This window comes from Bombyx mori, chromosome 11 (genome assembly GCF_030269925.1).
Source record: "Bombyx mori chromosome 11, ASM3026992v2".
NCBI classification, from domain to species: domain Eukaryota; kingdom Metazoa; phylum Arthropoda; class Insecta; order Lepidoptera; family Bombycidae; genus Bombyx; species Bombyx mori.
Window position 1 is genome coordinate 15,520,161 of NC_085117.1, and position 24,953 is coordinate 15,545,113.

The window sequence follows — 24,953 nt, forward strand, 5'->3', positions numbered from 1 at the left end:
TTCAATGAATTGTCAAATTTGAAACAAATAAAACGTACCGTTTTTTATTTTTATTGAATTTGACGTTTTTAGAGTAATGCTTTTGTTGTTGAAAAAAACATTTCAGTCATATCAATCAATCATTTCAATCATATCATATTATTCAATCTTACTGGTGGTAGGACCTCTTGTGAGTCCGCGCGGGTAGGTACCATCGCCCTGCCTATTTCTGCCGTGAAGCAGTAATGCGTTTCGGTTTGAAGGGTGGGGCAGCCGTTGTAACTATACTGAGATCTTAGAACTTATATCTCAAGGTTTACGTTGTACATTTACGTTGTAGATGTGCATGGGCTCGAGTAACCACTTAACACCAGGTGGCTGGAGGCCAAGAGCTGTGAGCTCGTCCACCCATCTATATAGCAATAAAAAAATAATTACATATCAACATTCGTAAGTATTCACGACAAATAAGCACAAAACGTTACGGAATTTGTTATTCGTGCATGCTTAACAAAAATAATAAAAATAATAACGCGCTCTGAGGAATCCACAAAATTTGAGGAAGAAAGAATCAAAGCTGTAATAATGAATTCTTTTTTCATATCCGAAATACTACGTTCCTCACGTTCAACGTATGTATTTAATATTCAACGCACATTTTAGTTTTCTACGGACCTAATTATTTCATCTTGTCGGCCGCTCGGACTGTTTGTGTGTGTAATTAAAATATCTAATTATACAAGCAACTGTTGCTGTACGGATAACCTTTTGTATATTTCAATTATGTATCTGAGCATACAGCTCACTTGATCCTAACTTTTTTTATTTTTTTTTATTGCTTAGATGGGTGGACGAGCTCACAGCCCACCTGGTGTTAATTGGTTACTGGAGCCCATAGACATCTACAACGTAAATGCGCCACCCACCTTGAGATATAAGTTTTAAGGTCTCAAGTATAGTTACAACGGCTGCCCCACCCTTCAAACAGAAACGCATTACTGCTTCACGGTAGAAATAGGCAAGGTGGTGGTACCTACCGGTGTGGACTCACAAGACGTCCACCACCAGTATTTACGCAAATTATAATTTTGCGGGTTGGATTTTTATTACACGATGTTATTCCTTCACCGTGGAAGTCAATCGTGAACATTTGTTAAGTACGTATTTCATTACAAAAATTGGTATCTGGCTACGGGATTCGAGCACCGGTCCATCACAAGATACGAATGCATGCCTACCGTTAAGTATTGTACTCTCCACAAGCCACGTTGTTTATAAGGTTACAGCAAAGTCGAGGCAAATATTAAAATAATTTTTTACATTTAACAAATTAATATTGACACTCACTTCGTTACTTCTTATAAAAAACATCGCGGTATACCCGGAGGATCGATCTTAATTTAGAAAAGCTATTCTTATTTTCCTCCTACGAACATTAGTCCCTCAGTAAACAAAACAAAATACGTGCACAGATACGTTCTTCGATTGAATGAAGTATGGAGCACGAAGGTAATTCGAGCCCGCGTCAACCCTTTATCAGACTGACCGGTCGAAGCCTCTGTAGCAAGACGATATGGACTATTTCGGACAAAACAACTTAATTGGACTACCGACGCTGCGTGATTGTTCTCGGTTCTTGTTTATAACATAATATGTTTTGTTTTAGCATAATTAACATTATGTAACAAATTATGTAAACGGTATATATCTGTTTATTATATGTATATATTTTCTATAATAATGTATTGTATATGGTACACCGCAACATACCTGCTATATTTTTTATATTTTACAGAATTTCTGTAAATTAAACGGTTGTCTGGAAGAGATCGCTTTTAGCGATAAGACCGCCTATTGTACATATGTGCTTTTTGACTGTTTTTTTTTTTAAATGTAAATTGTGTTGGTGTACAATAAAGTGTATTCTCTCTTTCTCTCTCTTAACAAGATTTTTTGTAAAATATTAAAATAAAATATATGAGTGCATAGTCGAACTGTTGTCTACTGCTGAAAACTTTTTTAAAGCCTTAAGCACGACATGTCAGAGCACTATAATATATAGTTAAAGGCTAAGGTTGGCATGTGTTACATTTTGTGTACATACATATCTGTGCAAATTAATTTAGTTTAATTATGATGATCTTATATTTAGTTTTGATAAACAGTACTCACGAGGTTTGGGATGAAAATGAAATTATAATCAAAATGATTTATATCAATCTAGTTAGAGTCATTATTCAAGTTATGGTCTATATTAATTATTCTTAACCCAGTGAGGTTTAAAATAAGACTAAAAACATAAGCGATTTAAGGAAAATTTTGAAGTTTTGAAAAATATAGTTCGTGGTCATAGCCATGGCTATGAGTACATAGCTATGATCAATACTACAATTATATTTGACGATTCTTTGCCTATCAATTAACCTCATTACGGTAACTGGCCCGCTTGGCGGCGCATTTAAAATTAACATTATTATTTATTGTCATTATTGTTAGGGTGTCCAACATTCACCTAGCCATTAAGTACATGTATACCAAGTTTCAAGTCAATCGGATGCATGGTACAGTAGTTATAACGGAACATCCGTAAAAAACCACTGTAGATTTATATGTTAAGTATAGATTAACATAACAAAATATTATGAATATGACGGCGCCTTGATTTTTTTGACAGTGACAACATTCTGAGTGGTGACAGTTGACAGCTGCCAACAAACGTCGATGCCACTGGCACAACATGTGACATGTCTTAAATGTTAAGTTTATTATCTGTGGTCATAGATAACACACACATTGTTGTGTGTGAGGTCTTGAGAGTGATTCGAGGGCATCGCGCCTGTGCACTGAAGTTCGGTGCAGTGTTAGAGAGATATATTACCAAGAACGCTAGGCAGGGGCTTCGCTCTGCCCCTGGCATTGCTGAAGTCCATGGGCGATGGTAACCCCTCAACATCAGGTGGGTCGTATGCTCGTTTGCCAACAAGGTCAATAAAAAAAGTTCTGTCATAAAATAAATAGTTGATTGTTCGATTGAGTTATTTTGTATTAATTCCCTTTACCCGCCTACCCACGTTTAACTATAACTATTCTAAACGATGAACCCAGCAGACGATGATATAATAAATGAAGTGATGCCGAGAATTCAAACTTAAATATTTGTTCGTGGAAATAAAACTGCTAAAAATAGCGTATTATAAGGAACATATTTTGTAGACGATAAAGCTCGTTAATAAACGTTTTGTGAGAATTTTAATGCTTTAAAGCCAGCTTTCAACTATTTTATGAGCAGTTAAACGTAGTAATCATTTTTCAAAGATATCAAAACAACTTTATGGATGATAATTTATTTTTTAAAACATTGAATTATGATATTTGAAAGGACTCCCCGATCGATTAATTAATGCTATAAGAAGTGACGCTAACTTTAAAACACCATATACTTAGCACGAACAATATCCTAAAAGTAAATATTAGATCGTAAATTAAATGTATATTTTAAATTAAAAAATACATTTTTAACATTATTACCAAGGGAGCCTTAATTATTATTTATAATTTATTAATTATCATAACGACGTCAGTAGTAGCCAACTACGGTAGCTTATTCTGGTATTATTGCTCTCAATGGACACTATGTATGCCTGGAGTTCTTTGCTTATCAAGGTAATCATCGTATTCATAGTAACTCTTAGATATCAGCATTGCCAATAGCCAAATTACACTAAACGACTAATTAGATTGGATTTACTCCAAACCGAACATACTTTGCAAAAGACTTCCCGAATTGTCGACCATAATGAGCAATCGAATCAACCAGAATAATTACCGAAATTGAAGCAATTTGTAATCAAACGAATCTGTACGAAAACCGCGTATACCAATATGTTAAATTGACATCCGAATGTTTACAATACCGTAAACTCATTAATTTTACAGAGAGTGAATTCAAAGGTAATTTGAAATCGCGTCTCTGAAGATGTTGATACTCAGATGGTTTAATTTAATATTGGGAAGCTAAGAAGCACGTCCTTAAATTATAACGTTCATATTTGTCAATGAATACATAATGGTTTTATTTATGTATAAGATATATTAATACTGTTAATTTTATGAAATCTATCGGTACACTTCACGCAATATTTACAATTTCGGATATAATGCAAATCAGTAGAGTGTGAACTACACTATTTATTATATATTTAGCGATTAAGTTGGTTATATTGGTATGTTAACTATGTTAACGAAGTTTACTGGTGGTAGGACCTCTTGTAAGGCCGCGCGGGTGGGTACCACCACCTTGCATATTTCTGCCGTGAAGCAGTAATGCGTTTCGGTTTGAAGGGCGGGGCAGCCGTTGTAACTATACTTGAGACCTTAGAACTTATATCTCAAGGTGGGTGGCGCATTTACGTTGTGGATGTCTATGGGCTCCAGTAACCACTTAACACCAGGTGGGCTGTGAGCTCGTCCACCCATCTAAGCAATAAAAAAAATGCATTCTCACAATGCCCGAGTCTCGCATGAACAAATTTGGTGTGTTTATGTTTTTCTACTAGTTGTTGAGCATACTATGAATTCGCATGACGCAACCAGCTCATCAGCTCTCTTCAACTATTTCTGTATAGTCGTATATAGTCGTAATTGTATATAATTGAGACTTGTTTGACTAGCCGATACCTACGTGCGCATTGCTGTTAGCGTGGACCTATATTTTACTTATGACGACGCTTGTAGCCACGGAATAGATCTATTCCGTGCTTGTAGCTGAAAGGAAGTATTGTACTTTTTGACGAAGCATTTTGCTGATAACTCTATTTCTGTAATCTGACGAAGCATGTTGCGGATAATAACATGTACTTTTAGGTTAGGAATATTATTTTCTTTTTTTTATAATAAATACAGGTTTTTAACAATTGTTATTTATAATGGATTTTCTAAAAATAAACACAGCTAAGTGAAGAGGTAGCGAAAATCTATTTTTATTGAGACTTACACTTCGACTACAGTGATGGGCCGTGACGTTCAAATAGTGAATTTTATAGTTTCCGGAAATCTCCTTTGATTTGAAGTAGTCGTGGCTTAAAGAATGAGACGTCCGGTGCAATCGTATCTAGCGATGCAATGGTGTTCGGCTCCTGCAGGCGGGTACCAATTTTTCAAATGAAATACGTACTTAACGTGCGTACACAATTGATTTCCCCGGCGAAGGAATAACATCGTGTAATAAAAATCAAACCCGCACAATTATAATTTGCGTAATTACTGGTGGTACGACCTCTTGTGAGTCCGCACTGGCAGGTACCACCACCCCGCCTATTTCTGCCGTGAAGCAGTAATGCGTTTCTGTTTGTAGGGTGGGGCAGCCGTTGTAACTATACTGAGACCTTAGAACTCACATCTTATTTATTTTTTTTAGATTGAGGGATTACTGGTGGCCCGGAGGCCTTTCCAGTTTCACCAGGACAGGTGGGCGAGCAAAGGCTTAGCCATAAGGGGAGGGATTTGCTAACAGCTACTCGAGCGCCTCCGAAGGAGACCTAACAACTCAAGAGCAGCTGCTTCGCGAATGAATCTACTACCGGATCGGATTCGCGACCCGCTGAGAAGATCCGGCGAGAAACTCAGCGAGCTGATTCATGGGTTAGGTTGCACGGCGAACTCTTTGTCGAGTTCGACGAGTACGGTTACCGGGGTCTAATGCAATTATTGGATCTGATGGATCCGTAAGGACGTGTCTAGGGCGTCGACGGTGACTGGCTCCTGCGTGATCAGGATTCGGGGACGAACTCACATCTCAAGGTGGGTGGCGCTTTTACGTTGTAGATGTCTGTGGGTTCCAGCAACCACTTAACACCAAGTGGGCTGTGAGCTCATCCGAGCTCTGAGCAATAAAAAAAAACCTTACACGTCCAAGTGAGGAATTGGAATTTAACAAATGATTCATATATTGTAGCCGGTAGCTATTTTTGAACAAAAGATATTTGATAAATGCCTGAGGCTAACGACGTTTTCATGACGAGCTTACGTATATTTTACAAGTTCCGAACAATAACTTCGGACTGTCGGCGCTCGGTGAAAATCTTCCATTTGTGGTTTATACGTCACGTAATAATGATAAAGTTGAAGTAAAAAAACACTATTATTCAATGTACACGTATACGAATATTAAACATTATACATTCACGTGAATAAATAGTTCTTATCTTTAATGTATACGTATTTAAAATAAAAATAAAAACGTGTGGCACTCGGGAACTGCCGCGGTAAAGCTATTGCATAGCATTTTTTATCAACTTATGCAATTATAATTAGACAATGATAATTTAATATTAAAACAATAATAAAACAAGACCACGCTATATTAAACATTAATTGTCCCCTTCACACTCATAAGCTAGACCGCGCGAGAGAGAGATGGGCAGACTTTTTATGATGCGCATGCAGTGTGACGTTACGCCACGCGCTTATTCACAAATACTACACAAGCGCAACGTGTGAATGTGTTGAACGCGAGCTACATGGTAGGAAAAGTGTGGGGTGTAAGGTTTTTTCGTTACGGAATTTCATGATTCGGTCGCCGCGCTAGTAAATAAATAGCTTAAAAACTTTTGCCGTATTTCTTTTCATAAAACGACCTCAATCAAAATATTATTATAAAGTTCAAATTAAAATATATTAAAACATTACGAATCACTCTAATAACTCCATGTTTTCATTGTTTAGATCAATAATTACTTTGAGTATCTTAATTAAAATCAGGCAGATATTAAGTGACCTTAAGAGAAATCGACAATAACTTGACATTTCCTCTTTCGCAATCAATATAATTTCTCGGATCCAAATATTGAGCGCGTTATTAACACGTTATTAATTTCTTTACAAAATGTCAAGTGTCACTTAATGTCCCATCATTATTTATTATTTGAAACGTTTGCGATCTTTTAAAATACAATTAAATATAAATAATTGTCAAAATTACTTAATTTCAGAAAACACAATGATTTTTCATTAGTTAAACTTCCGAAAGCCGTTTCTCGTGCTTCAGAATTTGTAACAAAACATTTGCAGGGTGACTTTTGTTGCTTACAAACTAATCTGCAGTCAATCCACCAGACATCGGTATTCGGTAATACAATGAACACAGCCATGCTACACTTATCGTTAAGAACTTCTCAGTCTTCGTCTAGAGAAATATCCATACTAGTGTCGGCAGTTCAATGCAGACTATGATAGATGATATTAGTTTGTGTGCATGCGAACATTTTGGGCTGTATGGACGAACTTGGCTTCAGTGGGGTTTTGAAAATAATATCTGTATTTTTGTTTTCGAAGGCAAACGAGTGTGCAACTCGGTCAAGTGCAAGGTGCAAGTCACCATTTGTGGACATTAGAAATGCCACCGGCATAGCCAAGTCCGGTGGAAAACCTCAAAGCCCTGTTACAGAGGTTCTTAATGATCCATTGTACAAAAATCATAGATCCATTTATTTGGCGTCATTCTTCGGTGAAAGTATATTCGGGTTCAAGAGGCCACACAATCAAATTGATACTGGTTCTCGAAAGGGCGAGCACCGTAAGTATATTTTCGAAATAAATAAAGGATTGGCGAATGCTGTTAGAAGTATTGTCGGAATCAAATTGAATTGATGTGTAATTTGGTTTTATTAACTTTATTTTATTATATTCCTTCAATACGGCAGAAAACATGTTTTTACAATTATGTATTATAAGCGCTTGTGTATATGTCGGTATTTAGTGTATGTGTAGGTGTGTTAAATTTATTTGTCAATCCGACTACCAATACTTTTCCTGCATTACCTTTGGTTGACTGAGAGTGAATGAATTAGTTATTATATCAGCCAATTTAAACAATTAAATAAAGTGTAATAAATAAATATACCAGAGCGTATGTAACGCGATGTACTATATTCACCGTTGGTAAACTTTTCACGATGAAACGAAATGAAATTCATAAAGGTTTAATAAGAATAACAAAACAAGCTTAAGGTTCATTTTTATCTCGATTAAACTACCAAAAATGTTAGCAAGCTTTCTAGTTTCAATTCGTTAGTCAATGAATGCCGAAGTTAAAAATTTAATTTCCGGAAACAATAGCGCTTAACGCTTTGTATTCAAATAAGTAACATAAAACAATGCAAACAGATATTATCATCAATGACGTAAACGGAAAAAACCGTTCGTACTTTGAACACAAATTCAATAGCTAAGTAAATAACTGGGTCGGAGCCCAAACGAGCCTGTTTGTTCGGAAACATGACAAACTGTGCTGACTCTCATTAATGTCTTGTTATTGTACTATACAAAAATATTTGAAGGTAAATAAATTTGAATATACCGTTACGCCGGTAAGAGTAACGCCATCTATCGCCGAATAGTCGAATAAAATATCGAAGAATCTAGTAGCACCTAGAACGCTCGAGAAGTACAACGCCATCTATTGTCAAATAGCGGAAACACGCAATACTCGACTTCTGTGGAATATTCTGGACGATTCTAGGGATTTCATCTCGACTATAAAAGCGTTGCAGAGATGGCACGCAGTCAGTTAGTAATCGGAACTACTCGAAGCGAAATAGCGAACGGATCAACTAAATCGAAGCGGAAGCAGCGAATTGAGAATTTTAAAGTGTTTTAAGTGTTGAATACAGTTTTTATTTGTACTTTAGTGGAACATTTATTTATTCCGAACCTCAGTGCGTAACAATACAAATAATTTAATAGGTTTCAACAAAATCCACACATATGCGCTGAAGAAAATGAGTGAATTCCACGTACGCGCTTACGGTGCGCTATTGATATTAAACATACCAAAACAACAAACAAAATTAGGAAAAACGTTTGGTGCTACGAGTATACTATGTTATGTTATGAAAACGACCACAAACCTAATAAATTTTCATTTGATTATAAATTGAGCGATTTGTTAAAGGGAATTAATAGACTTTTTATTGGGGGTAGGGCATATTGTGAGCCCGGAAGGGAGGAATTTCCACCCAGCCTGTTTCTCATTGTCTTCAATGTGATGAAGGTGGGTGGTGGCATTAGGATTGTAATATCTATGGGATCTGGTAACCACTTAACGGCAGGCGGGCTGCACCCGTCTGAGCAATAAAAACTCGAGGTAAGAAATACATTTACATAAAGTACGCTTAAATAAATAAGTATCTTTTCCTGTTTGTCTTTGAGGAATGCTTGCAGATTTTAGATTGTATCTTACAATGGAAAGGTCACGTGACGAAAAACGAGAGAGTTGGATAATTTATCGTTCGCAAGTAATAAATGTCTTATTTTTGTTTTGTTTACTTTCATTTCAATTGTTAATTTTTTTGATTCCTTTTTTTATTCCTATTATATTAGACTTAACTAGTTTGGAAGCTAATGAGAATGAAAAGATCTACTACTTCCATCGAGCAGGTGATATTGCTCGGTAGACCGACTTTTCTGGCGACCGACTTGACGGCCCAAACCTTGTTTTTATTTTTTTATGCTGATAGCCCTGAGAGGCTATTTCAGCTTCGCCCTAACATGTAGGTGAGCTCACAGGGCTCAAGCCAGAGTGTTGCTAACACTGGCCCTAGCAAGAGCAGTGCTTCGCAGAATCTAGCACCAGACCGACCCACTGAGAAGATCCGGCGAGTAGCTCAGTGGGCTGTGCCTATAGGAATTGGTAATGATACTAAATGTTAAATGACGTTTTTGTGAAGTATAGAGACTTGCATGATTAGATTGGGCTGGATTTCATCAGGGAATGAATACGTTTTGCCCGGGCGGGTATTCCTGGTACTCGAAAATTAGAAAACTTTTTGTTTTGCCAGGCAAACAAAACACATCGAAAAACAAATATGGTAACTCGACAATCCATTAACTTCGGCCTTGTATTATTCGTCTCATAAAAATGAAAATGACGTCATGTGAACACGACAGCGTCAAAACACAGTCGAATGTAAACGATTTGTTGAACAAACAATTTATGCTTCCCTGTAAGCAAATATAACGAGCCTTTGTAAAAAAATAAGTTCCCCATTGTTTTTTGCTATAAATCTTAGTCCGCTCTAGAAACGTTATACCAGCTTATACTTCTAATATATAAAATTCTCGTGTCACAATGTTCGTTCCCATACTCCTCCGAAACCACTTGACCGATTCTCATGAAATTTTTTATGCATATTCAGTAAGCCTGAGAATCGGCTGCTATCTATTTTTCATACCCCTAAGTGATTAGGGTTGTCCCCCCTAACATAACTTTTTTTATTTGGACTTTTTTTTTGTTATAATGAGGTATTATGTGGTTGAATGAGGTTTTGTTATTTTTATTATACATATATTCCCTCATCTTTCACAGCACTACATACCTCTTTCACTCATTTACCACATCCTTACACACTTACAATAAGTTATTTTTTTTTTCTACACTAGAAATTCCCTAGAAATCTTATATATGGCAAAACAATGTTTGCCGGGTCAGCTAGTATATTTATAAAACAAATGTAATGGTACACATATAAAACTATGTTTTTGGCATATGAAAATTGAAATTTTAGTCTAAATGCTCATTATAAAATGTACATAAACTAAAAACATATGACGTTAAAATAAACTAAAAGACGAAATAGAAAAAAGTCCCATATAGCACGATGCACTACTACTACTACTATTGGCAGGCGGTCACTCATAAAACTCATGCCGAGCTCTTATGTAGAATGATGAGAGGATATACTGCGCTGACAGGAAGAAGAATTTAACAATAATTTATGGCATACAGAAATAAAACATAACCATCTAACAATACCAATTTAATAGGCTATCAGATCGTCGTGGCCTAATAGAGAAGACACCTGACGGATACGTACGAGTGATGGGAGTCTGCCAGTGTTCGAATCTCGCAGGCCGATACCAATTTTTTTTAAAAGAAATACGTTTTTAACAAATATTCATGAATGACTTCGACGATGAAGGAATAACTTTGTGTAATAAAAATCAAAACCGCAAAATTTTTAATTCGCTCATTACTGTTGGTAGGACGTCTCATGAGTCCGCATAGGTAGGTACAACCACCCTGCCTACTTGTGCCGTGAAGCAGTAATGCGTTTCGGTCTGAGGGTGGGGCAGTCGTTGTACTGTAAAAACCGAGACTAATGTCTTAAGGTGGGTGGCGGTATCTCCGTTGTTGATGCTGTGGACTCCGGTAACCTCTTAACACCAGGTGGGCCGTGAGCTCGTCAACCCATCTAATCCATAAAAAAAGGGTTTGTGTATTGTTCTTAAAATGTTGCTTGGTGCGTATGTTTGAAAATTGTTATTTCAAAATAAGAGTGAAGTTTTCTGTCATGTGTCATTAGGTAGGTGAAATATTCCGTTACACAAAGATAAAAATATTTTTTTCTCAATAAATGCTTCCAAATCATATTACATAAAGACCCGTAATCAAACAAGCTCACCAGCCTAATTCAACACAGAAATTGGTAGGGAAACATAATTATGATAAAAATATTCGATCTGACAAAAGTTGCTTAAAGAAATCTGGGCAGACATTTTATATAACGCTACTACAGATATCAAATTAATTTGTACATCAATCAAAAATTCATGGTACGAAAATGAGTATTTACATTGAGAATCGGGGGTATTACGAGCTTATTATTCCTCTGCGTCCCGTTAATTGTTTGTGGGCTGATTCCGGCAGAGGAAACGACCTTGCTGATGAGCCCCATCTTGTTGATTACAACTATTGCGTACAAGCAACCGCTATTCCGACGGGTTAATGACCTCTTTCTGTCCCCGGGGACAAATGAGTACTTGAGAGCCTCGTTTTAGTATACAGTTTTCGGTTATGACAAGACAGTAATGTCTCGAACCAGTACTAAACGAGTTATTACGATAATTAGTAAAAAAATAAACCTCAAGATAAAATTATATAAATTAACTTCTTTTTCTTCGTCGCTTTTTTCATTGCAAAAGGTCGTGTCCCTGAAACTTGACCGGGGCCTGTCTCGTGAACTATTTCCACCGCATCCGACCCTCAGCTTCTCAAATGGCGGTTGCGACTGGCAGCCCAGTGAGGGTGGTTATTTGATCACAGCAGCGGCTAGGTGTTCGGCTGCGGGGTCTCTTTCCTTCTACTTTGCCCGTCACAGTCACTTTGTCCAAGTTATCTGACTATCGGCGGGCAATGTGGCCGAAGTAGCGTAGGATCCTCTGGTAGCAGATTGTTGGGAGCCTGACTTTTTTTTATTGCCCGTTATAGGCAGACGAGCCATACGGCCCACCTGATGGTGAGTAGTTACCGTCGCCCATGGACTTCAGCAATGCCAGGAGCAGAGCCAAGCCGCTGCCTACTGAATGCTGCTGACTTAATTAGCTAGGCCGTAAAAATGATATACACAGAATGAGCGTTGTAAATTTTACGATTTATTTAGTCTCCTTAAAGTATTAGAAAAATGTGACTGGAAAATAATAAAACAGGTTGCATTTTCCCGGAATAAAGGGCTATTTCTATAGGCTCCGGTAACTACTTAGCACCAGGTGAACCGTGAGCTCACAAGCGATAGATAGCAAGAAAAAAACAATTTAACGAACAAAAAAGCTCAGAGCATTTAAATACAAAAAGGCTCGTACTCAAAAGTTAAATTTAACATTTGTAACTGAGACAGAAAAGAATCTCAACGATAATTATTGAGATCTCCCGCAGTACTCTAGCCACTTTGGTTTCGGTCTGAATACTTTAGGCTATTCGCAAAAACATTTGGCAAGACCTCTCGGAGTGCTCATTTACATATCTCACAGAGCCAATAGCTTGTAACTGACATTTCAATTGTTCTATATTTCTATAGAGCTCTATCTTTTTTGATACATTAAAATCAAATTTTTTGCGATAATAGTCTTACCAGATTAAAAAAGTAAAGCTAACCCCACTACTATGTGGAATAAATAGCTGGGAAGATAGATAGAGCAACCCTGGCATCTTTTTTTATAGGACTCGGTGAACAACGGTCCACCTGGTTCCGTAATGCACCTCTCAACGTAGAACGTATGAGAGCTTCGCGATATAAATCGGCAGAATGGGGCTACTTACCCATGCAAGTTTCGCTCCTATTTGAAGAGTAGAACACCCTTTACATTTCTATAATACAAGTGAGGCTTTATCCTAATATGATAAAGCGGGTTAGTGAGCTCAGTTAATTCAATAATAATAAAAAATTACTTTTGTATTTATAATACAATCTTAGTATGGAAGTGTAGTTGGTAGTTGTCTGCTCTATTATAATATGAAAGGTACCGTTACATACAAAAGTTAAATTTAACAAAAGCTATTATGAAAATTCAATAAAGCTCAATACATTAATGCTTGTACGATCGAAGTTTAAATCTTAATTTGAATTATCTAATCAAAATAAATCGATCCAATTTAAGTAAATCTTAATAATTCAAATTTCATTAATTTATTTTTTATGATATGTGACTTATTTGTTGTCATTACTACTAGTCTCAAATTTATTTATCACTGTCAACTGAATAAAAAATTGCCGATATTGTTTACCTGAACTTGAAAAATGACGGTTTTACATACGCACAATAAAATATCGGAAAATGGTAGGTGAAGTCACAAAAAATGTCGAAAGCGATCAATCAAACAGAATTTTGCATTTACGGTTGATTGAGTAATGGTCGAAAAGGCAAAAGTTTAACTGATCAATCATTTACATATTGTATTTTCAATTATTAACAGAAATCGAAGTTATAGAGCGAAAGCTCTTTTGTAGGGTTTACATTAAGTTCATAAAATATGTTTTTAATAAGCCAGGAGCGAAAGTTAAATTCGATATTTTCAACGATTTTATTAATCCGTGGAATATTTTAATATGGTTTGTTCACAATTATCAATGATTTTTTATACAACAGATATGTTATCTTCATAGTAACTGACTCTTCAAATCTGATCGCGCCATATATATCTACATACCTACCGATATAGTGCACACACAATGTTGACAAGTAGCATTAATGAAAAGTACAAAAGATGGGATAAGCGCGTGAGTAAAAAAGATAGCTATAATTGGAACGATTGTTATATTATTATTGTATTTGTTTAGACGCGACTAAAGACAAAACGTCCCAATTGGCCTGTTTTCGAGTGTTCACTTGACGTACGCTTGAAACATATCTGCTTCTTTTTACATATAAAATATCATTGACAATTATGGTATTTTTTACGCGCATGCGTGCGTATCTTTTTTCACGCGTTACTTAGCAACGTTTTATTTAAAATATAATAGTGTTTGGTGCATAAGTGCGTGTCGTTTCGGCACTAACACAGATAATACGAGCGCTAAACTTAGCAATGATTTAGTTTATGCTGTTGGTATGTTTTCTTTTCTTTGTATATGTTTTCATACACTGTTCGTGGTGTAAGATTACACTTTCTTTTACGATTTTTCCAGCGACAACAAATCTTTTGACATACTACCGACATCGTTTAGTCATTTTTTTCAAAATATTTACTAAGCGTATTCTTAAACTTCTTCCCATATCCATATTTCTTTTAACGAAAATTATAAAAAAGCGGCTGCGTGGTTTGAAGATTAAAGCGTAGAAACAGATTTTGGTATAGAGCTACTTTATTTTACATCATTAAAAAATAATCTGCTATTGGGAAATGTCCCTTTAAGTTGTTTAATAACTAAATTGCTTTAGTTATGCAAAATTCAATTAAAACTTTGTGAATTGTTCTAAAACTCTTATCTCTATCAAGCAAAAAGGCATGTTTTCCAACATACTATAGTAGAATGATAAAAGTATTATAATAGAATGTAGTTTGTAATTTCTGGCAAGGGAGCAGCCCTAAAAGGGCTTAGCCTGCACTTAATTAAGGGCTATGTAAGCCGGGTATTATAGTAAAAATATTTTTTACTCTGGAGCCTTCATTGTACATTTGATTATGAGTCAACATAATTTTCTCTGATATTGTAATAAAACTTAGATTTTTTTTTCTAGAATTAATCTTGAAATTCTCTAATTCTTCTAAGAATTCTTCTAAGAAAGTCTCAATTCAATAAAATTCTAAATTCAGTTTCCTTTTTGTGAAAGGAATTTTAAGTATTTTTGCTTGAAAATACAAAGTAATGCTCATTTTTAATTATGTAGATGATGTATTGATAATCGCACAAAACCTTTAAACCAAGATGCGAAAAATCTACGATAAGTGCAGCTGACAACTGAAATCAGTTTTATTACGAAATCTAATAATGGCTCTGAGCTGTGGAGTTCAAAGAGATAGTTTTAATTATAAAAAAACTACTATGATTGATACTATTGATGGATTTAGTAGTTTTATGCTTATACACAAACGGACGAAGTGAAAGGATCAAAGAAAAATTTAAACAAGATAATTACAAATGTTCACATGGAAGAATAGATTGATTAGAATTTATGAGATGAAATTGGTAATAGATATTAATGATAAATTGATAAAAATATAAGCCTAGGAGGGCCTAAAAATATGTACTTAGAAAAGTGTTTTATATGAATAATGGCTGATGTAGCAGCAGAAAAAAAATCAACTAAAATGTCTCTTGAAATTTCTTATTGATTTTTATTGAGAAAAGCAGTAAGTACATTGTTAAGTGATATTTAGTATATATTGTTATGTATATTGTGTTTTATTGTTATATTGTACCTTTTATTATAATTTTATTTAACATTTACAATAAAGTTTTTCGAACCGTACCATGTTTGATAATAACATAAGTAATCTAATTTATTCTGAACGCCACTTGATTAAAAAGGGTTTATCTGGACCGTATCTTTTACGAATATGAGATTTTTAAGGGTTACGATTTTATGAGATTTACCAAAGGGTTGAATTTATTTTACGATGCTTTCGTTCTGTGACGACATTTTTATCATTTGATTTTTTTTAGATGGGTATCGAGATAGCGTAATATCATATCATTTTAAGTACTTTTTCTAGTTTTTTCACTTGAATCCAAAATTTTAACGACTTCGCAGTAGTCAATGAAGTCGTCGTGGCCTAAAGGATAAGACGTCCGGTGCATTCGTATGTAGCGATGCACCGATGTTCGAATCCCGCAGGTGGGTACCAATTTTTCTAATGAAATACGTACTTAACAAATGTTCACGATTGACTTCCACGATGAAGGAGTAACATCTTGTAATAAAAATCAAACCCGCAAAATTATAATTTGCGTAATCACTGGTGGTAGGACCTCTTGTGAGTCCGCATGGGTAGGTACCACCACCCCGCCTATTTTTGCCGTGAAGCAGTAATGCGTTTCGGTTTGAAGGGTGGGGTAGCCGTTGTAACTATACTGAGACCTTAGAACTTATATCTCAAGGTGGGTGGCAGCATTAACGTTGAAATTGCCTATGGGCTCAAGTAACTACTTAAAACCGGGTGGGCTGTGAGCTCATCCACCCATCTAAGCAATAAAAAAATATATATAAAAAAAACGCGAGTACATCAATTCCTTTTTTAGACTAGCTTGGCACCGCGGCGTCACCCGCGGTACGACAATAACCGCGGGTAACGTTGCGGGACTCAGCTATCAATAATAAAATTTGTAGATGTCTATGGGCTCCAGTAACCACTTAACACCAGGTGGGCTGTGAGCTCGTCCACACATCTAAGCAATAAAAAACGCTTTACGATTACCGATTGTATTCCGTTGTACTGTGAAAACTGAAAGTTTGAACTCATGTCACTCTTATCGAGGCATCAACGTGCTTGATATCTAAAAGCTCTGGTGACCACTTGACATCAGGTTGACCGTGAGCTCGTCCACCCTTGTAATAAAAAAAAATGCTTTTACGATGAAGGAATAGCATCGCGTAATAAAAATTCAACATAAACCTCAATTTCATGGTCAGTGGCGGTCTTCACGTTATGATGTCTATGGGTTCCAGTAACCGCTTAACACCAGGTTAGCTGTGAACTCGTTCAACCATCTACGCATTAAAAAGAAAATGTACAGATATTGTTTACTACTCCTCCTAAAATAGGATAGGTCCAGATTTCTTATCTATATGAATATCATTACTGAACATCATAAAATACATTCAAATTGAGAATTCCTGTTGGATTAGCCGCCAGCCACTTTATGGCAGAAGTTTACTTAGCGAAACCCTCAAATACATACACAGCCAAATACACAAAGCTACTTAGCGCAGGTCTATAACTTACGAACTTACTAAGAATAATTTATTAAGAACTATTAATTATTAAGAACTTAATACGGAATCGGTCGCGTTTGGCCAATTTTTTTAATGTTTTGGGCATAACGTGTAACAGTAAGATTACGTGATGGTAAACTAAAGTCATATATACATAGTTCTTTTCCTATCGTGCCAATGATGTGCCGTGTTTGTATAGCTGCCGTTTAATTTCCTATACTGTGTTAATGTACCATTTCACATTAATATTTATTAAAAAAAACGTGTTGCACTCGCATTTAATATTAAAACAATTATTATACAAGACCACGCTATATTAATCATTAATAAAAGCAAAACATTAACTGTCCCCTTCACACTCATAAGCTAGACCGCGCGAGAGAGAGATGGGCAGACTTTTCATGAAGCGCATACAGTGTGACGTCACGCCACGCGCTTATTCACAAACACTACACAAGCGCAACGCGTGAATGTGTTGAACTCGTGCTACATGGTAGGCGGAGTGAGGGGTGTTAGGTTTTTTCGTTACGGAATTTCATGATTCGGTCGCCGCGCTCAAGGCTGCGGGCCTTGGCGCGGTGATATATAAAAGCTATGCATATAAAAGAGATATATAAAAGCTATGCAATAGCTTTAAAATATTGGTAGTTATATTTCGAGCTAGCTTGGGCGGCAATAGCTCTCCTCTCTGTTTCTGTCACGGACTAATGATGCGTTCCGATTTCAGTGGCATACCTGTTATATTATCACATTGTGACAATAACCTCACCAAAACCCAAAATGGAAAATTGTGATGCTTATTACACTCCGGTAATCATTTAACATTACACAGCCCGTAAGCTTGATCACACATCTACTGCACTAAATATATAGTTTTAAAAAGATAAGCTAACTTTAGTTAAATAAACACATTGTTGAATAAATCTAGAATAGCTACTTGTCGCCGTCAATGTGGCGTTACTAGAAAAAGATACGAATAATTTGTTAGTACTAAAGGTTCCGCAGTAGTCGAAATTCGACTATAATTAATTGGAATTATAAGTTTGTACACTATTATGATTTTATTTTCAACGCCAAGACTACACTATAGATAAAAATTAATAAAGACAAACAATATTTAATCTATTCTCAATTTGACCACAGACTTTATGCAATAAGAAAAGTTTGACAATAAATAAATAATATTATAATGCATACGTGTGTGTGTCAAATACATGGTAGTGTGTGTTATGTTTTCTTTATTGTTTTAATGTATCTTTTATGCATTATTTAAAAAAAAATTAGCGTTGTGCACTTCTTCTTTATATTCTCTATAAGTGTGGAAAATTTCATACTCCTCCGTCCGCGCAATTTTCGTAAAAAGGGATACAAAGTTTTTGCTTCACGTAATAATATATAGATTGTACTGTCTGTACATCAAAAATCCAAATTTAGACAGGATGTCAGCATACGCGTTGCAGATAGTATTATCAAAGCTTTTATCGATTGCATTGATCAATTATGGTGTGCTGTTACTGTCAGTGATAGATAAGCTCCTATCGAAACTCATTGATAGCTTGCCAAAGTTATTGTAACGATATGTTACAATGTGTTTCATCGATAATATATCTCCAGGCAAGGAATAATATTATCACTATAAAGAAAAACGTTAATAAGTTTTGAGTAGTCGTGTTTCGACGAGTATAAAAATATAATGATAAGATTTGTACAATTACATAAAAATGTCAACAGTTTGCTGGTATGATAATATAAGTATAACAAAACTTGAGATAAACCCTTGCTGCTTAAATTCATAGTCTATTTTTATTTATTTTTATTGCTTAGATGGGTGGACGAACTCAAAGCCTGGTGTTAAGTGGTTACTGGAGCCCATAGACATCTACATCGCAAATAAGCCACCCAACTTGAGATATAAGTTCTAAGGTCTCAGCATAGTTACAACGGCTGCCCCACCCTTCAAATCGAAACTTATTACTTCTTCACGGCAGAAATAGGCAGGGTGGTGGTGCCCACCCGCGCAGACTCCCAAGAGGTCCTACCACCAGTAATTATGCAAATTATAATTTTGCGAGTTTGAATTTTTAATACACGATGTTATTCCTTCACCGTGGAAGTCAATTGTAAACATTTGCTAACTACTTACTTCAGTAAAAGAATTGGTACCCGCCTGTGGGATTCGAACACCGGTACCTACATTGCAAGATACGAATGCACTAGACGTCTTATACATATACCGGATTACCGAACCACCAATAACCATCACAGCTAGTATACCGTCACTGTCTTTGAGATAAAAGTTCGAAGTCATGTTACATAATTGCACTATCACATTTTAAATCAGGAAACATTACTGCTATCATGAAATATACACAGTGAGCTCACAGTATCCTTTAACACTAGTAAAAATATATTTACAGAATTCAACTTCAATCTTCAACAGAACGCATCTGCTATAAATCCATCCAAGTAACGAATTCATAATTCATGAACATCTCTTTAATAAGCTGATTCGTTAATGAAAAAAGAAACTATTCCAAACGGTTTACATCACAGTACACTTTGATGGTTTGGGAGCGCCGGAAATATAAACTTTACGTAAATACACAAACAAAACCTATTTTAGAACAATTCAATAGAAAACATTGAACATGTGAAACGATCGTAAGCTTATTGTTTTCTTCTCACACATCGGAGCGACAGACGAGCATGCTTAGTGTTAAATAGTTGGCGTAACCGGTAGGCATCAGAAATTCAATCGCAATAAGCAATAGCTCGGCTGTGTGCCTGGCTTGCTGGTCCATAAGCGACCGTGACTACCCATGAGCAGGAGTTGTATGCTCGTCTGGCTAGATGACAGAAAAAAAAGATACCACCTTGAGACTTGAGGTCGAACTCTCAATTGCTTCCAAATTCAGGATCTTCGAAACAGAACGCTTAAATCCGGTAGATATTGTCAGAAAAATCAATTCGCTTGAAAATCTGGGCCTGTTGGAAGTGAATTCCAATAACATTAAAGTAAAACAGAATAAACAATGCAAAATGTCCATTAATTATTAAAAAAAAACTTAACAAATAATGCTTTATTTTAGAACAAATTTGGTTAGTATAAAAAACGTTATAGTGGCCCAACGTTTAAATATAGACATATGATGTCGTCGATTTTTTTTAGATCTTTTAAATGGGAAAAATACTGTCATACAGCTGTTATTTTAGCGAAACTTTAACTGTTTCTGCAGCGCACGCAGCGGAAGTTCTCGAAAGAGAAAAAAACCCTGATTTTGAAACATTATTTATTGATGCTCTTGTCTTAGCGTGATGTTATATAGCATATAGCCTTCCTTAATAAATGGGCTATCTAACACTGAAAGTTTTTTTTAAGTCGGACCAGTAGTTCCTGAGATTAGCGCGTTCAAACAAACAATCCCTGTCACTATGGGCAGCGTGGGTAGGGCTCCCAAAATATGGTTCAATGACCTTCTGAAGATTACGAGAATCCACTGGATGCGGGGAGCACACGATCGCTCATAAAATCGGCAAATCTTGGGGCAGGCTTATAGTTAGCATCGTCTGAAAACTGATGATGATAAAACTTATTTATCACAAATTTTCTTACAGCAACTTTACATATATAATTCTCAGAGATTTCAAAAGATTCGGAAAATCAGCGTCCATGTTAACAGTATCAAGAATGAATCAAAGTATCGGTTTTACAGAGAAACTACATTGAATGGCTCATTTTACGATTGCGTATTATCTAGTTTGAAGCGTCCTTTTCGAAAAAGTCCATTAGCGAATGTGATCATTAGTTTCTGTTAAGCTATTTTTGTAGCTAAAACGACGTACATTTGTTCATTAAATGTCAAATCAGGTATTTATCATTCTAAGTAGTCGTCCAGATCTTTTCGGATTTGGCCGTGTAAGCACTATCACTTATCAAACAACTAGCGACCCGCCCTCGCTTCGCTTCGGAAACATTAAAACACACATGAAACCAAAAAAAAAAGAAAAAAGAAAAAAAATAAAAAAAGTATCCTATGTTCATCAGCGACAATGTCGGCATCTAATGGAAAAAGAATTTTTCAAATCGGTCCAGTAGTTTCGGAGCCTATTCGAAACAAACAAACAAACAAATCTTTCCTCTTTATAATATTAGTATAGATAGTTTATTGATGTTGTTTCTGCTAAGAAAGAATCTTTAACTAGAATATATGACGGTCATATGGTATCGATATAAGGGATAATATGTGTACATGTATGCATTCTAGAGAGTGAAGAGACTGGAATCAAAAGAAATAACATAAGGATTATGAAAAAACGTGTGCATTATGTTCCATGGGGAATGCTCTGAGAAGGTTTCCAAGAATTTATTTTATATTTTTAATGCTTAGATGGATAGACGAGCTCACGACCCACCTGGGGTTAAGTACTTACAGGAATGCCGTCATCTTGAGTTTTAAGTCTCAGTTTCAATCACCCTTCAAAGGAAGAGGATGTTGCTAGTATTACCTATGAGTGACAGCTATATTGGCTTCAGTATGTCCTTATATTCCCTCTACTTTTATGGCAATTAAAAAAGCTATATACATTAACTACAATTCTTAAAAAGAAACAAATTGATAAAATTATTCCGTTTCATTACTATATTCGCATTTCGTATGGATTTGACTAGAAGTGACGTAAAGGTATTATTAATGCATATCTAAATTACTTTATTATTACTTTATTACTCGAATTACTAAGATTTAGTGATTCCGCAATATAATTTCTTATAGTCCGTAATTCTCGGACAATATTAATTTCGTTGCCCGCAGTCCTGTGCGATGTTTTATCGTTTAATAAAACCTAATACATTTAAACGACTGGGAAATCATACTATTTCGATGCAAAACCAACAATAATACATGCATAGCGTGCGTGTGCTCTAATCAAAAGAGTACTTTTAAATCAATTGGAGCGTTTGTTTCATCAAATCGTGGCCGGGTGTTAGTTAAATGAAACAAATATAATACGTTCAAACGGTCATGCTTTTATCTATTTTGTGGCTGCAGTCTAGTCGTCTGGTCCGCTCTATTTTAAATGCTTAACCGAATTTACATTGTAACATAGATCCACGCCAGGCGGATGTCTCCTCAATCGTTTGGTTACGAACATATAAAGGCATGATGCAACCTGCCTCTATACGTTCTTTTTTTTATTGTTTCGATGGGTGGACGAGCTCACAGCCCGCCTGGTGTTAAGTGGTTACTAGAGCCTATAGACATCTACAACGTAAATGCGCCAACCAAGCCAAGGTGGGTGGCGCATTTACGTCGTGAGCTCGTCCACGCATCTAAGCAATAAAAAAATAAAAAATAAACTTAAAAATTACTATAAAATGTAGTTTCAATAACATCGTACACGATTTAAACGAAGACCTTTCTCAAAATTAAATTGTTCTTTTTCCCACGAAAAAAGATTAGTCCTGAAGTTCATGGATTAATATTCTACAAAGCAGGTTAATTTGAACCGCTTACTCAAGACTCCTTGGCTAATATTAAACTCGGTGTTAATTTTGACCCAGTAGAATTATAAGATTAGCTTAACTCGACGACTAGGGCTTTGAACGACATGGGGTGACCAGCCTTTCATATAGCAGGTTCTTCTGTTTCTTGAATTTTAATTAAAATACAATTCTATTGCGAAAATAATGTTGAATTTCGTTATGTAATTAATATGACAGTGAATTTTGAGATAAAATTTTTAAATTGCGTATAACGTGTTACGTTCAAACGCGTTTTATTTAAAAAAAAAATTTTTTCGGTTTTTCAGAGCCGTAGACATAATTACATTTTTTGTAACTTAATCTGTATGAATGTAAATTGTGTTTTGGTGTGCAATAAAGTGTATCCTCTCTCTCTCTCTCTCTCTCTCTCTCTCTCTCTCTCTCTCTCTCTCTCTCTCTCTGCTTTGACGCGAAGCAGTCAAGCGCTCTTGTTTGAAGGATAGGACATCTTTTAAACAACACGGTTAAGAATCGAACTCATGTTATGATCGTGCTGGTTCACAGAACTTTATGAAAAGACACGTAGGTCTGATTGTTATATCTCAACAAAACTAGTTGCTTAAGAAACTGGTGCGTGTATCTTGAGATTTGGAGCATAGATTGAGCCTAAAGCTAGCTAGCCCTAAGCTAATTAGATCTTTTTTTGGTATCAAATACGATTCAATTTTCATTGGCAAATTAAACAAGAGTGCCTATAGCGAATGCAAATAAAAAAATTATACAAAATAATTTAGTATTTAGAAAAACATGAACAGCCATACTATAAGAAATACCTTAAACAAAATACTTTCGAGAGAGAGTCGTATGAAAAATGCTTTTGTCCTAAGGATTAGTTCAAATATAGGGTTTAGGTAAAAGTAGAAGCATAGTATAGATTAAGAATTTCACCATCACCACCATCATTTTTGCCATTAAGAGAAAAAATACCATAAATTCTCGTCAACCATATGCACAATGGAACAATGAAAATAAAAATGTCAAATAACTTAATATTAGAGGTCCCGCAGTAGTCGAAATTCGACTATAATTAATTGGAATTGTAAGTATGTACACTGTTATTATTGTATTTTATACTTCTATAATCACAAATTTTGCCAAGACTACACTATAAAAAATATTAACAAAGACAAACAATATTTGATCTCAATTTGACAACAGACGTCAAGAATAAAAGCTTGACAATAAATAGTATGCATGCGTGTGCGTCAAATACATGGTATGTAGTGTGTGTAATGTTTTCTTTATTGATTTAATGTATCTTTAAACGGTTTTTTTATGCATTATTTCAAAAAAATATTAGCTTTGTGCACTTCTTCTCTATATTATCTATAAGTGTGGAAAATTTCTTACTCCTCCGTCCGCGCAATTTTCGTAAAAAGGGATACAAAGTTTTTGCTTCACGTATTAATATATAGATAATAAAAATAATTAAGGTACTAATGAAATTCACGTGTAGTTCATACTAAGGTATGTTTGACGCTTAAAAGGTTTGTCCCGGGGGGAATTGTTGTCACTCAACGGTGTCTACATGTTTTAGGCACTCAGGGCTTATGCCGTCAAAGCGAAAGATAAGAACGCTATATGGATCAAGTAAAATGATGTAACACGAGGTTGTTTTCGAAAGTCTGTAGGTAGAAAAGTTGTATTTATGAAACTCGTAATTAAACTGGTATCTCAATTTCAAATTCCCTTCACACAAACGAAGTACTTTTATGATAAATAACAACATAAGCATATTTTTGAAATGCGAATGAGTTTCATGAGTACAAGATAAGGTACAAGGTTAATATGCAAAAAGTCGTAAACTCCAATTCAGATTCAATCTATTTTAACACTATTAGGTACATTAGCTATTAAAATTTTCCTAAGATTCAGAGTTTGTTTTTATTTTTTTTTATTACTTAGATGAGTGGACGAGCTCACAGCCCACCTGGTGTTAAGTGGTTACTGGAGCCCATAGACATCTACGACGTAAATGCGCCACCCACCTTGAGATATAAGTTCTAAGGTCTCAAGTATAGTTACAACTGCCGCCCCACCCTTCAAACCGAATCGCATTACTGGTTCACGGCAGAAATAGGCAGGGTGGTGGTACCTACCCGCGCGGACCCACAAGAGGTCCTACCACCAGTAATAAAGAGTAGAAAGCGAGGCGTTAGTTAAAAGTTCTGTTATTAATAGGTGGTATACCGATACACTTAGGCCATTTGATTTCCGTGAGGAA

At 35.6% G+C, this 24,953-nt stretch overlaps 1 protein-coding gene across 2 annotated transcripts in view; it reads left to right on the forward strand.

Annotated features, from left to right (window-relative positions):
• The window catches only part of NGR-A11 (neuropeptide receptor A11), a 59,133-nt gene that overhangs the window by 20,919 nt on the left and 13,261 nt on the right, over positions 1-24,953 (forward strand).